This window comes from Danio aesculapii, chromosome 23, assembly GCF_903798145.1.
Source record: "Danio aesculapii chromosome 23, fDanAes4.1, whole genome shotgun sequence".
In the NCBI taxonomy this organism is placed as follows: domain Eukaryota; kingdom Metazoa; phylum Chordata; class Actinopteri; order Cypriniformes; family Danionidae; genus Danio; species Danio aesculapii.
This window is the reverse complement of record NC_079457.1, coordinates 36,848,636-36,865,941: the sequence shown is the minus strand read 5'-3', so window position 1 is coordinate 36,865,941 and position 17,306 is coordinate 36,848,636. Positions and strand designations below refer to the sequence as shown.

The 17,306-nt window shown below is 33.4% G+C and overlaps 1 long non-coding RNA gene across 1 annotated transcript; it reads right to left on the bottom strand.

The window, feature by feature from the left end:
* Positions 1 to 12,575: 12,575 nt before the first annotated feature.
* LOC130217670 (uncharacterized) lies at positions 12,576 to 16,658 on the bottom strand. Its single transcript, XR_008835893.1, has 4 exons — positions 16,617 to 16,658; positions 13,884 to 13,938; positions 13,675 to 13,715; positions 12,576 to 12,706 (listed from the first exon to the last, which is right to left on the bottom strand). It is a non-coding gene; the product is annotated as an uncharacterized LOC130217670 (long non-coding RNA).
* Between the last annotated feature and the right edge of the window lie 648 nt (positions 16,659 to 17,306).

The following is a 17,306-nucleotide window of genomic DNA, read 5'->3' as shown; positions in this document are numbered from 1 at the left end:
AAACTATTACGTTTGAAAATGTGCCAAAACCATCTTGTCTTTTTTAAACAGTGCCTGGAAAATATTTTTTAAAACACCTTACATTTTACAGGAGAGCTAATAATTTTTGACTTTAGTTGTATATTCAATTATTTAAATTAGAAGTTTCCTAAACCTGAAGTGCAAAAAGACACAAAAGACATATATACTCCATCTACTGCCCTATAATGTGATCATTGTGAGGCATGTTGTGAGAAAATGTATCATACTTCACTATGTTTAACCAGAACACACATATTATGATAAAAATGAAAACATTTTGTTGGTATTTTAGTTTATCCCAATAATATTTATGTTATTTTTGTAAAATAACGTGCAGATTTTAGAGAAACACTTTATTTATGTGTCTTCATATTTGCTATTGCTATTAACAATACATGTAATGTGAATGAGATGGCATGGTAATACAGACCCACTATAATATTGAAAGCTTCAGTAGGCCATTACCCGATTTCCTACAATAACACGAGAGGGGACAACTTATTTACGGTTACTGTTAAGACCTTGATATACTTCAAACTAAATCGTAAAATGATCTGATATTATGTAATTTCATAGTAAATCCAGACAAAAGGCAAATATGCACTTATTACTGAATCGTTGAGTGTGTATCGTTACTCAGCCTTTTCAAACTAAGTTTTATCTTCAAATGAAAAACAGCATTGTTTAAAGTAGACCAGGGCCTTTGGAGTGTAGCTGCTTCTAGAGTTGAGCTAATAGATAAAGGAGAACACTTAAAAGTTTAAGAAACCCTTGAGTACTTTTTTGAAATTTTAACAGATTGAGCATCAGTTAAGACAACATTAGCACCTGTCAGCTTTATTTGTGGATAAACCTGGATCATTTTGAGCTTGTGAGACCTGACAAGCTGTGACCGAAGCTGTTCATGAAGGGTTGTATGTGTTTGTTTCCGTGATCCACGTTTCCATGATTCTATGATCCACGTTGTTTGTTGCACGTTTTTTTTCCAGCAATGTTGTCAGGGCCGATAGAGCAAAGCTGTTTGTGTGCAGCAAGCATTATTGCCAAGAGAACGGTATGAGATTTGGAGAATAGCGGACTTTGTCTTTTATCGGTTGAGTTCTTTACCATTCAGACACATCGCCTATCCGTGCTGCTGTGTTTGTTCATGTTTAAAATCATCCAGATTGCCGGCAAGGTTAATGGTCAGATTAGTTATGGCAAGAGACCTGCTGTACTGCTATCCACTGTGTCTGCATTCAGACCTGGGCATTCAGCAGTAAAAAGTCCTCCTCATTTATAGTGTTTATATTTTAACATGATTATCTTTATAATGGTATAACAACTTGTGGTTAAGTGTATATATTATATGAAACTATGAAGAACCTATCATATACAGTAGAGGTCAGACTTATTAGCCCCCCTGAATTATAAGCCCCCCTGTTTATTGTTTCCCCAATTTCTGTTTAATGGAGAGAAGGTTTTTTTTTCCAACACATTTCTAAACATAATAGTTTTAATAACTCATTTCTAATAACTGATTTCTTTTATCTTTGCCATGATGACAGTAAATAATCTTTTACTAGATAGTTTTCAAAACACTTCTATACAGCTAGGCTAATTAGGTTAGCTAGGCAGGTTAGGGTAAAGTTATTGCAAAATGATGGCTTGTTCTTTAGACTATTTAAAAAAAAAAAAAAAAAAAAAAAAAAAAAAAAAAAAAAATATATATATATATATATATATATATATAGCTTAAAGGGGCTAATAATATTGACTTTAAAATGGTTTCTAAAAAATTAAAAGCTACTTTTACTCTTGCTGAAATAAAACAAATACAAAGAAAGAAAAATATTATCAGACATTCTGTGAAAATTTCCTTGCTCTGTTACATAATTTGGGAAATATTTAAAAAAGAAAAACAGTTTCAAAGGGGGGTTAATAATTCTGAATTCAACTGTATGTAGCAGGGCATTAAATTACTTACTGTTTATTTCTTTGCATTTTAACTTTGTAAACCATAAAACCATGGGTCTCCTTACGGTTTGTGTCTCATTTTGTGAGCTAACAGATGATTGTTCACCCCCCTCTTTTTCCCCTGCTCTGCCAGCCACGCCCACCCCTCCCTCTGCTCTCAGCGCTCCACGCCCATAATGAAGCATTTTTTTTTATTCTGAGGTAGACTTGAACTGAAAGAGGGGGGTTTCATAACCCTTTAATAAACAACACAAGCTTAATATTTAATTGCATTAATAAAATCTTTGAAAACAAATCAAACCACGTGAATACCAAAAACTACAGCCATGACATTATTTTAAGACACTTTGTTTGCTGCAGCCAACACAATCTCACAGCCATTTGTACTTTTTTTAAATTTAGTGGCTAATTTGTGTTCGAATGATCTCATTCTTACAATTTAGTATGATTTGCTCATCCCCCAATGAAAATTGGATTTAGGGCCGGGGTTGGGTGCCACACCTCCTTTTAAAAATCGTCCATTTTGTACCACTGAACTCATAGGAATTAGCCACTTAACTGACAAAACGTAAAACAGTTACGCTTCCTTGTGCGATCAGGCTACAGCAATAATTCAGTTTTTATTTTATAGCAAATTCTAAAAGTTTCTTTCTGTTTCTTGCTCTTTCTTTCTTACTTTTACTGTCTTTCCAGGTGATGTTTGGTCAGGTAGGATGTAAGGTATCTAATGTTTGCATAAATTTTACTCTCGTTCAGTCTAGTGTTAAGAAATGTGCTGACTCTGATGACGTGTGATTATTTGTGTGAGCAGTGTGCACAGAGCTATGCAAACACATAGGTTGAAACTGACAGGCAGTGAGAACTCCTATCATTGCATTTGTATCAGAATTCACACAGAAAATTCTTACACATTATCATCGTCAAGGGTGGGTTACAATTTGCAAAGGCTCCTGGGCAACTTGTTCTAATTAGCTTTGAAAACAGGAGACAAGGCTGCACCTCAGCCCTCTTCCTGCACCCCTGGCATCGCGCAAAATAAATGAATAAATAAAATTAACCAATTAAGAAAATGCAACACACATTTATGAAAATAATTACCAAAAAAATAAACATCTGCAGGGTGTTGCTTGACATTGGTAAGCCTCTAAAAATGTGGATTTTCTTTTTAGAAAAAATAAACTTTTCATGTATTGAAGTGCATTTTTGCTGTTTCACAGAAATGTAGGCTGAAGTGTGTATTTCCAATATAGCCTTTACTGCAGTGTGTTGTAATTTGATTTGCACATAATAGCTAAACAAAACTACTAAATAAAGCTATGTTTACACTTGGTGTCTTTTTTAAGCTGGCAGCATCTGTTTTATATTGTAAGTCAATGAATTAAACGCCCACCACTGGAATCAAATTCTGCAGATCAGTCTTCATTCATTCATTTTCTTTTGGCTTAGTCCCTTATTTATGAGGGGTTGCCACAGTGGAATGTAACGCCAACTATTCTGGCATACTGTATGTTTTATGCATCAGATGCCCTTCCAGCTGCAACCCAGTACAGAAAAACACCCATGCACTTTCACATACACTACGGTTGTTAATATTCAATTCACCTATGTCTTTGGATGGGGCAAACTGGAGCACCCGAAGGAAACCCACTCGAACATGGGGAGAACATGCAAAATCTACACAGAAATGCCTGACCCAGCTTGGACTTGAACCAGCGACCTTCTTGCTGTGAGGTCTTTTCAAGTTGAAAAAAGTTTTTTTTTTTTGAGAAAAATGTCAAGTGTTTTTTAATGGCTTCCCAGCAGGCACTTAATGCCAAAATAAACCCAAAACTGTTCAATAAAATAAAAAATCTATTTGTTGTTGGAGAAGGCGTGGCTTTGGACAGTGATTATGGATGGAAAGCAGAATGTTTAGCTTTAGCAATTTCAGCCTTCTGAAATCAATCGCCCTACACTCTGGGGCAGTAGGAAGATGCTGAGACTTTTATTTCAGTATGTTGATATACAGTAGAGCTGAAGGTTTTAATTTCTATAATTTTAGACGGGGTCAGGTCGAGCCGGGCTTGGCTTGCGCAGTAAATGAATAGTGATGCATTTCAATAAGCATGAGAAAGTAATCAAATCGTTTGTTAAGACATTAAAATCCCTCCCTGCAAAGGTAAAACAAATGATGATGGAGAAGTTAAAAAAAGCGGATATTGACTGTGATCAGGCCAGCCGCCAGTTCAGAGAGAACGGTCATTCTTGCCACCAAGGTATTTCAACAGTCACTCATACACTGCGTATTACGGTAGAGCGCTAAACAGCAATGTACAGATGTTACTACTTCAATGTGTTCCTTATGGCGCCATTCATACCGCGGCGACAGCGGTACTTGGTGCGCCAGCAGCTTTTGACCGCTGGGTGGCAGTTTAACCACAGATATTCAGCTTTGCCTTTCCACAACACTAAACAGACTTTTCTGTGCGTACCTTATGTGATCAGATGTGTTCAATTAAAATATAATTTTGATTTAGTTTTTCTTAGTAATAAACATGATCTTACCAGGGCTTAAAGTATTCCGGCACCATGCCGGATCTCCGGCGTGCGGCCGTGAGAGAAAAAAAAAAATAGAGCTTGCACATGCGGTTTAGTTGGGATGCTCAAAATAACCGATTAAGCAATAACCGAAAGGGCACGTTTGTAACCGATGAATGGTATCAGTTAAACGATTAAATATGCTTTATACATTTTTAAAGTTTGGCTGCAGACGGGGCATCTGTTAAATTGTTTACTGACTGCAGCCAGTGTTTTACGCTCTGCTTATGCTCGCTCAGCGCCAATCTGGAAACATTTTGGCGAACGAGAAAGGCGAATCAATAATTAGGATGAAGCTATTTGTTGGGCTTGTTTAGAAAAATAAGTGTTAATGGACAAACACGTCGAACCTCCAGAGCTGCGGTCATGTCACCCAGCCCATGGAATGCGGAGCCAGCTCCGGTGTCATCTACTGAACGCAAATGCCCAGCTAGTCCAGCCAGGTATGGCAGAGAGGCCTTTTCAAAAATGGCCAAATACAAAAGAGAAACTGATAAATAGTAGACGTTGATGAGAAATGGAGCAGCATATTTGGTAGTTGAGAACGCGCCGCTCCGCGATGTAGAGCTGGTTTCCGAGAAATGCAGGCGGCGGAGCAAGATACCCTCTTTGCCACAGTATCTGCATGCGCTACAGGAACACGTCTCAGTGCTGCTGGAAACATTGTAATCTCAAATAATCTCCGTTTAAACCGAACAAAGTCAACATGTTAGTTTTTCTGGCAAAGAATTTAAATATGAATAGAAAACAAAAGGCGGAGAGACGCAGTTTTTTTTTCAACATCTGACTTATGTTGTTACAAGCCTAGGCTAATATTTTTGTTCTACGTTACTATTTATATTATTATTGATTAGTATTTGTGAAGTTTCTAAAATGTAACGTTTACTGTTTCAAGCAGTTAAAGTTATTTCTATTTAACTAGCCTTCATTATTATAGGCTGTATTGTGTTGTTTTATCAACGAAAGTTAAACAACAAACATGTTCGTTTGTACGGATATTTAGCATAATACTTTGGTCTTTTTTGATTTCTTAATTTTTACATGAAATGTAAATTAACTTAGGTAGGCTACTTGGGTACAGGGGCGTAATTTGTTGGTAGTATACCGAGGAATGCTTAGACAGTGAATATTGTCATCATTATTTAAAAAATTATAAATAAATAAATAAATAAATAATAAATAAATAAATAAATAAATAAATAAAACACCTTACGAAAGGATGAAATAAAGGAAAAGCATGCTCTTAATCATTCTTCATAATCTGATTCGTAGCTATACATGCAATAAACTTATATTGCGCCGACAAGAACAAGCTCTAAAAGGTAAAGTCTAAAGCCAGAGGAGTTATTGATATTAATGTTAGTTGTTAATATGATCGTAAACACTGCGTTGTATAATTAACGCCGTCATTGTGTCGTGTCTGCGATTTTTTTTTCTCGTTGAAGAACAGAAAATTCATGTTATCGCCGTCTTCCCAGCCAGGTTTTTCAACATCTGACTTATGTTGTTACAAGCCTAGGCTAATATTTTTGTTCTACGTTACTATTATTATTATTATTGATTAGTATTTGTGAAGTTTCTAAAATGTAACGTTACTGTTTCAAGCAGTTAAAGCTATTTCTATTTAACTAGCCTACATTATTATAGGCTGTATTGTGTTGTTTTCAACGAAAGTTAAACAACAAACATGTTCGTTTGTACGGATATTTAGCATAATACTTTGGTCTTTTTTGATTTCTTATTTTTTACATGAAATGTAAATTAACTTAGGTAGGCTACTTGGGTATAGGGGCGTAATTTGTTGGTAGTATACCGAGGAATGCTTAGACAGTGAATATTGTCATCATTATTTAAAAAATTATAAATAAATAAATAATAATAAATAAATAAAACACCTTACGGAAAGGATGAAATAAAGGAAAAGCATGCTCTTAATCATTCTTCATAATCTGATTCGTAGCTATACATGCAATAAACTTATATTGCGCCGACAAGAACAAGCTCTAAAAGGTAAAGTCTAAAGCCAGAGGAGTTATTGATATTAATGTTAGTTGTTAATATGATCGTAAACACTGCGTTGTATAATTAACGCCGTCATTGTGTCGTGTCTGCGATTTTTTTTTCTCGTTGAAGAACAGAAAATTCATGTTATCGCCGTCTTCCCAGCCAGGTTTTTCAACATCTGACTTATGTTTTACAAGCCTAGGCTAATATTTTTGTTCTACGTTACTATTTATATTATTATTGATTAGTATTTGTGAAGTTTCTAAAATGTAACGTTTACTGTTTCAAGCAGTTAAAGCTATTTCTATTTAACTAGCCTTCATTATTACCCACCAAACACTAGACGTTGTGCGGACGTGCAGATCACGTATATTTTGCGTCGGTCCGTCCGAGACCATATCTGCACGTCGGTTCGACGTGCAAATCTGGTCGACATATTGACGTCGGACTACGACCACTTTTGGACATGAATTCAACGTTCAAATCTGACCTGTTTTGGACGTATACGGTTGATTTAAAAAAAAAAAAAATTAATGCATTATTGTATTGAGTGAAAGTCCGATTCCCTTATTTAAGTCAGCACAAGGTCTAAGCGCAGAATACATTTTGTTGAGGAAATTATATATATATATATTATATATATATATATATATGTGTGTGTGTGTGTGTGTGTGTATGTATGTATACATACATATTTATAAAATAATGCATATGAAATAATATATAAAATAATGTTTTTTTTTTTTTTGCAAACTCTTTATTCAAATGTATTAGAAAAGTAAAGACCAAAATAGAGATCAAAATAGTGAAAGTATTAAAACACTTACTCAGATCACAGCAGCAGCAAATCAGACGAAAAACTATATAAATATATTGCCAACTCTCAAAAGATTTTTTAAATAGCCAAATGTAATAAAGAGAAAATTTCACTGGTAATAGGTTTTGCATTAATGATCAAATGCAATTTATGCTGCATTATCTTTTATGACAGATTTAAAGAGCACAATTTAGACAGTTCTTTTTAGATTGTGCATATAGAAAACGTTGAAATAATGCAAGCATAGATCGCTATTGAACAAAATAACGAATTAATGAAAAAACAGTAGCCTATAGGGCCTCCACACACAAATATATGCAAAATGCAAAGCAGCATTTTTATCTGCATATTACTGGTTGATGCTTATTGCCTGCTATTTTGGTGAAAGAATAGCTTAACATGTTTACTGCTAAATTATTTTAAGCCTGATTTACAAGCTTGACAATTAGTAATTCCGTTTATAATGAGGGGTGATCCAAGGTTTTGACATTTAGATCTGACCCCAAGTCACTGATTGAAGTGTACTACACATCTAACTATTTTTATATTTTAAAACAAATTAAATCTCCAATAAACGTGGCGAAAGTGACAATTGCTTAAATTACAAATAAATAAATGAATAAATAAATAAATAAATACCTGATAAATGTAATCGAATTGAGTAAAATAAAAACATTACACTATACAAATGGTACAACTCAATGCACTTTATTACTAACTCTACACATATATAACCAACTTTATATGTTGTTGCAAAAGAAAACGATTCACTGAATAAATAATCACATTTTAAAGCATTATTCACAATATTAGTCTCATTAAAAATAAAGTGTAGCAAAACAATTATTGCAACAAAACATTTAGCAACTTGCACACAATGCTGTCAAGGTATTGGTGTTTTTATTGTACAGATTGCACAGCCAAAGAAATCAGACACATGTACATGACTTATTTTAATGAAGCTTCTAGAAAATAAAGAATAAATTTGTTTGACCACTATTTTAAACAAAACAATTGCACACTGTGAACGTATTGCATTTACTCATTTGAATATAATAAATTGCTATTCAAATTTGTTTTATATGTAACAATTATAGTAATTATGTATATAACTTTTACAATTTATGTTTTCATAATTTCAAAATAGAATATTAAAATCTAAAGATTATAGCAAAATTGCTATTTTAGTTAGGATTATGGTGCTCCATTCTCTGATGCTCCTCTCAAGATAAGAGCACACAGTCTCAAGTCCACATATAACTGTTGAAGCATCAGACAGGCAAAACCTCAATTTATATGCTTGGTTATTTGATAGCTTTTCTATGCTCCTTTCAAGTTCAAATTCAAATAAAAAAAACAAGACAAATTAAAGAGATTGAATAAAATAATCCTATTTACTCTAAATGCTGTTGTTGATAGAATTTTGACATGGTTACACCTCAACTGCACTCATCATCAATTGTTTAGACTTTTGCAGTAAGGATGTTGCCAGCTTTGATGTTTGATGTTGTTTAGTTGGCCATCATAATAGTTAGTCAAGTTCTAAATGACTTCACATTAAATACTTACTGGAAATGGTGTTGTAAGTGTAACCTAATCATAATACATAAAATAAAATAAGGCATTTGATCTAATTACATTTTTAAATGTGAAATGACCTGACATGTGGCCAAGTATGGTGACCCATACCAAAACATCATTTGTTCTCTGCATTTAACCCGTCCAAGTGCACACACAGCAGTGAACATACTAACCACACACCCGGAGCAGGTATAAAAAACTAAATAAAAATAAAATAAATTTAACTGCATATCCCCAATGTGACACTTACAGTAGTATTAAAATAATACTCTGCAAATTAACTACAAATCAGTGTGCAAAAATAAAGCACTTAAGAACAAGATGTAAGTGTATTTATATATGTATTTTAATTCACTTTTTGGTTAGTAGTAGTCTAGTGTTGATGTTGTTAATTCTTTTTTGCAAAGTTGGCTATTTATTTTATTTCTTGGATTTGATAAAAATGTAATCATTGCCTCATAACTGGTAATGTCATATGTATTTAATTACTTTTAAAGAATACATTGTTAAAAATATAGTAGATTTCTTTTATTTTGTAATTGTGGAGTTGAATTCAAGTGTGCTTGAATGGCACTATTCACAATAAACTGAAGCAAAGTATGCAGAAGGAGCCCTGCCCAATTCTGTGATGCACTGAGGCAATTTTGAGTCAAAAACGCAGCGCTGTGAGGGGTCAGCTATCACGGTCTAATCGTCAAAATAAAGAGAATACATCCAATAACAAATTCTCCTTGGAAGACAGAACTTCAGAAGCCGAGGATTTTGAAATCAGAACGACCTAGGACTGACCTTCCAGGTAACCAAATTGCATTTATGTACAAACATTACTGTTGATATTAGCCTGTTGTCTAATAATTTATTTGAATGTCAGCATATTTCTGTCAATCATCAGAAGCCAGAAAAAAAAAAGATAAGCTAATGATGGCATAAAGACTGCCTTTTGATGACTGATAGCCACCCCTCTTGTTATCATGTTGAGCTAAAGAAAAAGTAAATACGGAACTAATGTTCAAAAATGAATAAATGTTGAACGAAGAAAAAACATTCATTTTCATATTTTATCTATATTAAAATGGATTTATTTACTTAGTTATGGTTTTTACAGGTTTTGTCCTCCATGCATATGATAGGTGTGTAAATTCAATTTATCTGACTTGTTTCTCAATCTCCTTGTCACAGAGATGCCCAACACTGATCATGACTTCTGTGTGGAGCCCATGAGAACAGAGGAGCAGCTTGTGGATTATGTACAGGTGTATGTAGATTATACTGTTTACAGAGTCGGACAATAACAAAAAATTACTAACAAATTAAAATTAAATTCTGTCTTAAATTTTACTCTAGAAAAAAATCAGATTTTACTTTAGCCTGTGGAACTATTGGTGTCATAATCTGTATGCAAGTATGTGACTTAATTTGTGAAATTCTATGTTTTAACTTTTGTGTCTTCATAGTTCAATTGTTTTGGACCAGGTGTGTCCAAAATAAGGTGAGATTAAAAAAAAAAGTTCTAGCATATTTTGTTTGTATGTTAATTTTATACTGTGAATGAATAACAAGTGTATTTTTGTACCGGTAAAATTTTTTAAAAGTTTAAAAGTGCATAGAAGACTTTGAATTGTACTAAAATGCTAAAAAAAATATTTTGTAGCATATTTTAGTTTTTTAAAAAAACAGCACAGTTGAGTACACTTGATCTTGAGCTTAACTACTATGAACTACAAGTATATTATAAAGTGCTCTAAGTGGACATGTAAAGGCAAACTTGTAAATATTTTAAATAATTTATAAGTATATTTTATTTGTAAAGATAGTATATTTAAAAGTGCAATAAAGATGGTTAGCATTCTATAAAAAGTGTTATCAAATATATTTTTCGAAATAGGTAGTGCATTAAAAGTATATTTTAATTCAATTCAATGGTGTGTCGAGTAAACTTAGGGTGTACTCACACTAGGCACGCTTCACTAAAATCGTGCCAGGACGCGCTTCTCCCCCCCTCCCCTCAGCTCGCACTCACATTGCAATTTTACTTTCCAAGCCAGAACACGCTTATGTCATCGATGATGGTACTGTTTAGTTAGGAAGAGAAGCACTGTTGCTCACAGGAGGTTGGGAGGGTTGCTATTAGGAGGTTGCTGAAGGTGCAGCTGACGTGCAGTGAGGGGTTTGCGTCTTTAATAAACTATGACAGTTCACATTCATTGAAAAGTAACAATGATTAATTAATCCACATGAAACTGACATCCCTTAAAAATTATGTCACGTTTTAAATTTCGCAATTTGCAGTCACACTACAACCTTAGTGTGTCCGAGCCTAACCGAACAACAGTTTGGTGAAGTGATGCCATGTGATGGCAGTATTGCAAGCGGTAAAGTTAGTCTAATTCTGGAACACACTCTCGGATATTAAAATGCACTTAACCGTCAATGACTGAAAATGAGTCAGGCAAAAATAAGAAAAATTGACTCTGTATGTTGTGTGTTTAAGGAAAAATGAACAACAAAATACTTCACCAATATCGGACAGAAAGCAGTAGGTCTACTATGCCAAGAAAGTATTGCTGTTTTTAAAGACTACAATCTAAAAGGATGATCACACGGAAAGCGATTTATGCGTTAAGAGGTGCCTATTTTGAACGGTTTACTATCGGCTGCGACGGTTTTGCACGCTGCTTATGTGCTCTACACACCTCGCGTTTTAACCACCGGCTGCGCCTCACGTTTTTAATCGTAGCCGACTCCAGACTTTGACACCCTTGCGAAGAGAGGGGACCAGGCTCATTGTTCACATTAACACACTCATAATAACTTGACTTAGAATAAAAAAAGACTAAGATTCTTCCTTCATTTTATCTCATAGTTTTATGATTGATATGAGCATATTAACACAAGCTCAAATCAGATTGTTGTAAATTTGACTCAAATTATATAATAATAGCTGGTTAAATGAGTTTTTTGTCAAAGAATATATTTTCCATGCACAAATCCACTTTAAAAAGTTATTTTATCAAAGTTTTATGGTTTTATCAAGTTTTATTATGATTGATATATTCTAAAAGCAGTGCAAATTAGATTATTGTAAACTTGACTGAATAGTAAACTTTAAGAATTATTTATAATGTGTTAATATGAGATTTGTTTTCTATCAGACAATATCTTTTCTATTTTCCACAGTAAAAATTATTACATTATTATATTATTATACTTTATAATGGATATTTTATTGTTTTATGATAATTGATAAGTAATATAAATATCAGTGCAAATTAATTTGACTTGTAAATTTGACTTAATAATATAAAAAGTCTGTTTTGTGTTAATGTGACATGTTGCTGTCTGATATTACAGGTTTCATGCATACTGCCACTATAAATAAAGTTATTTTTTGAAGAATTTGACAAGTGGCCCTTCACTTAGTTTGCAAAACTTAATGTGGTCCTCAGGTCTAAAAAGTTGCCCACCACTGGTATAGAGTGTGTTGAGAGTGCTGGTTATTCAATCCCAACATGTACAATCCCTGCTAGTACTGAGACTGAATCTTCATCCATCTGAACACAAGTCCACTTCTTTAACCATTAGTGACCCTAAACAATAGACAGGAGGTTTAAACCCATAATATCCAATGCTGATGCACCCAGGGGTTGGGGTGAGATGGTTGCAGTCAATCCTTCCCTGAGCCAATCCTTCTCAAGAAGTCTAATGGTCCTCATTGAAAGTTTGCAGAGACCCCCTAGTAGTCACTGGACCCTAGTAAAGATGAACACAAAAAACTATCATAGTGTTGGGCTGTAATACCATTCTGGTTATGACAAGATTGTCTACACAATCTTGCTGTATTGTTTACTCACAAGTAATGATTGGTCGCCAACATAAACAAAAAACAATTAAAGGTGCCGTATGTAAGTTTTTGATTCTTCTAAAGCATAAAAATTCCATAACATAATAAACATGTCAAGTAAACATACATGTTTATGTGAATAATAATGTGGTTATTTTAATAATAATTTCAACGTGTTGTCAAGCCTAAGTAAAGCAAAAGCATAATTCTCTTGAACAGCTCTTGCAATTATAGCACATTTGTAATCGGCCCATTGATACTTTCACTTTTCATAGAAAGATTAGAAATAGGGGAAATACTTAAACGGAATGATCGCTGGACAAAATTGTAAAATCCAGGAGAATCCTGGTAAAAAAACGGGAGGGCTGACAGGTATGAATTAAACGCATCAATACAGTGCTTGACCAATTCATAGGCTACGTGATTTATCCATTCATACGAGTGGCAATAGCCTACCGTGATTAGGTGCGATTAAGATCACATCTTAATAAGTTCACAGTGGAGTTTGCATTAACCGCACACAGAGACTAACTTTAATTATATTCTAGCTCCAAACTTCAAGCATGGAAAGTCTCGTGACAAATTAGCCTAAATCTGAGGTAACAAACGAAAATGAAAGCCACGCAGCTTTACAAAACAAATAACTATATATATCGAAAACACACTTTAAACACACATTATTTTTAGCATCTGATGACCCGATGCACTAAATTTTCTAAGCATAGCAGTGTGCTTGTACACTTCAGAGAACAGCCGGAGCTGGTCACATTGGTGTTATTGTACACGTCAAAGGTTTAAACATTTTTTCTTTTATTATTTAGTAATTGTTCTGCGTACCACTAGACGGAAGTCCGCATACCACTAGTAGTAAACGTACCACAGTTTGAAGAAAAAAAAGGCTCCTACATCTTGAATGGGCTGTGCGTGAAAAAAATTAAGAGAATTAAAATTTTTAGATGAATTTCACATTGTACATGGCAATGAGATATCGCATAATACTGCATAATCAAAAACAACGTAAACATTGTTGCCAGAAAATAATACTAAAAAGTACCTGATAGTCTGTGGGAAAAGAGACAACTTTACCTCTATACAGTAGATCACGGTGGACTCCATACAAAGACTGGCTGCCAAGGAGTATCTAGATGAAAGAACAGAACAGAACTCTGCATGAGTCAGGTGAGCAGAACATAATTTGCTGTAAATAAACATAATATTCAATTAAACAAGCACATAGCCTCTCATGAATTAATGTATACATAAATGAAATTTAGGGACTTAATACACTCAGGTGTTTTCATAACATTGCCAAACAATGGGGACAATTGCTATACTATGAGAAACAACCAAAGACATGTGAAATTAAATTTTTTTTAATAATAATAAATTATATTCTTCCTGACATCAGAAAGTTTAGCCTTTGTATTATTGAATCAATTTACTAATAAACATAAAATATAAAAAAAATCTCATAAAACAACATTTTAAATTACACACAAATAAATAATTAATATTGCTTTGGATGATTTTCCACTTAATATTAAAATACATTAGCATACTGATACTGATATTATGTACAGTAAGTGTCTTTCCTCAAATTTCCCAAAGATGTGACAGAACAGTTGTAGATTTAAAGGGATAGTTCTCCCAAAAATTTAATCTACCATTAATTAGGGAAATTGAACATTATTTACAATATTAATGGCTTTTGATCAAAAGCTTCCTCAAACAATACTCACGAATGTCTGCATTGCATTTGTAGTATTGTCACGTTTCTGCAAGGGCACACTCCTTGCTAAAAAAAAGCTACACACTCAACGGCAGACATTTATGAGTACTGTTTGAGGAGACTTTAAATTAAAGCTAATAATATAGGAAATAATGTTCAATTTCTTACACAGACCAGTAGTTTTACTTCACAAGACTTTGGTGTCACCAGGTGCAATGGCTATTGATTTCGACTTGTTTGTATGTGTATTTTAAATCTAAAAAGCAAAAATCACTATTGGCTGCCATTTATATGAATCAGCATTGAGAACAGATTCAGCCAAAACCCTTCTTTAATATTCTACAGAAGAAAAAGGGTAACTACATCTTTGATGAGCTGTGCATGAGTAAATTAATGGGAAATTTAGATTTTTGTCTGAACAGTCCCTTTAACAGTTGTAATGAAATTATTTACGAATATGTATGGTGTGTTGCTGTAATGTTTTAATAGTACAATTTATTTTTAAGTTGAACAGAATATCCATCAGTGGAGGACACCATGGAAAAACCTGTATGATGTATGTATTCAGCATTTCACATTTAGTTCAACATGCAGTATATACAATTCAAACATGAAAAGCAAGAAAAAAGGACTGACTTCAGATTCCACAACACACAAAAAAACTGTTAAGTGCTAAAATCAATGATGACATGCTGGGATATGCATGTATAAAAATAAATGCATTACACCAAAATCAATCATTATTAAAGCAAAAATCATAAATACTGTACTCTGTTGCATTAATATAAAAATATGCTAGACATATTTATCATTTATTATTTTTAAAATTAATTTTACAATAATTGATTGTAAGACAACCAGTTTTCCAGTAAGTTATGTGCTGTAGTCTTTTTTTATTATTTGTTTTAATGCTTTAAACAACATACACGAGAAAACAAACATTATAATACTGTATAAATATAAATAAAAGTAGTAAATGTACAAAATGTAATGTATTGTAATTCTTTTATTAAATTAATAAAAAAATATTCTTACAATTATGGACAAACCTGTAAATAAAAGTATTATTATAGGTACAATTTTTTTGCGTTTAGAGAATAGATTTAAATCGCAAACTATTATATAATGTTGAGGGTGCACTATCATCATCTGTTTACAAACAGCCGTTGGTCATGTTGACACGTCACATGACCACCGGCTGTTTGTACACAGATGATGATAGTGCACCCTCAACGTCATTTTTTTTTATAATAGTTTGCGATTTAACTCAATATTAATCTGTAAATACCAAAAATATTGTACATAACAACCCTGTACATTTCTTACACTTGTTATTATACGTCTGTTTACATATTTACTTGTTTTGCTCGGTTTTAAGCTCAAGGTTCATTTGTCAGTTGTTGGTAAGTATCATTTATTGACGCTAACGTTAGCCTTTCGACGTCGTTAGAATTAATTTATTTATTTTTACGCATGTGCCATCTCTTTAAGGATTTTTTAACGTAAAACCCTAACTTTTTGGCGCATTACCAAATGTTACGTTACAAATGTTTAAACTGTATTTTTTATGACCAAAAACCGTTAATCTGTGTCGACCGTGGCTTAATTACATTAACCGAATGTTATTAAATATTTATGTACTTATGTTACTGTAGTAAACCATGGTTAATTATCGAAAAAGTTAACTGACGTGGTCTATCAGCTGTTGGAGCGGGAAAAAATTTAATGTGTCTGATTGGTTTGGGCCATCAGCGCTGAGAAAAGTAACACGTTACGTTAAATGAGTTATTAAATTAAGTTTAATAAGCATTACAGCAAGAAACAGACTTTACATGATATAATCATAAGACTCACTCCATCCCTGAGGACTAACGTTAACTGCATTAGTTAGTTAGTAACCAGTTTCAAAATGCTATTATAAGTTAAATTGAGTGTTTGTGCGTGTGAGAGAGAGCGAGAAGTAATGGTCAGCATTAAATACTAAAACGGGCTATAATCGCGTCCCCCCCCGCCGCAATTTACTATGTGATAAAATAATGCTATGAATGAAAAGAAATAAAGCACCTTGTCGAAAAAGTAACTCGTATTACCTATAAACCCATGAAGCTCGTGGTCGTCGTCGTCCTCCTTCTCTTCTTCGCATTGTAATTCGCACAGTTAGGCTATTTTACTATAGGTGTATTACTGCCACCTATTGATTAGGAATATGGGTCAAAAACAGGAGCACAAACTACCCTTGAGCCCACAAAATTTTGCACAAGCTTTGTCTTTTTACAGTTATGCAGCTATTGTTTTTATATATGGTACTTAATCCATAATTTTGCAGAGCTGTGGCCCTCCAGGAACTGAGTTTGACACCTGTGATCTAAATGAATGAAAACTTCCCAAATAGAGCTTTGGTGAACTTAAATCTCAATGTCAGATAGCTTTATTTTTCCAATATCGTGCAGCCCTAAATGTCATAACTGTAAAAAAAAAAAAGGGTTTGTGTATTACAGTTAATAATATTGTGAATATTTTGCTACCTTTATCTCAGTTGGTGTTGTTTAATTGATTTGTATTATTTTATAAAAGGAATAAAAACAATATAATAAAATACATAATGAGTCTTGTACACAAAAGCAATGCTTATCTGAATAATTTGCTACTGCTATTGGATAAGTTGATATAGTTAATTTTTTTAATTCATTCAAAGGGTTAATTTATTTCAAGACGTTAGGGCTTGTGCAGAATAATGGGTACCCATTTCTGTCTATTTGCCATATTTTGAACTCAAAATA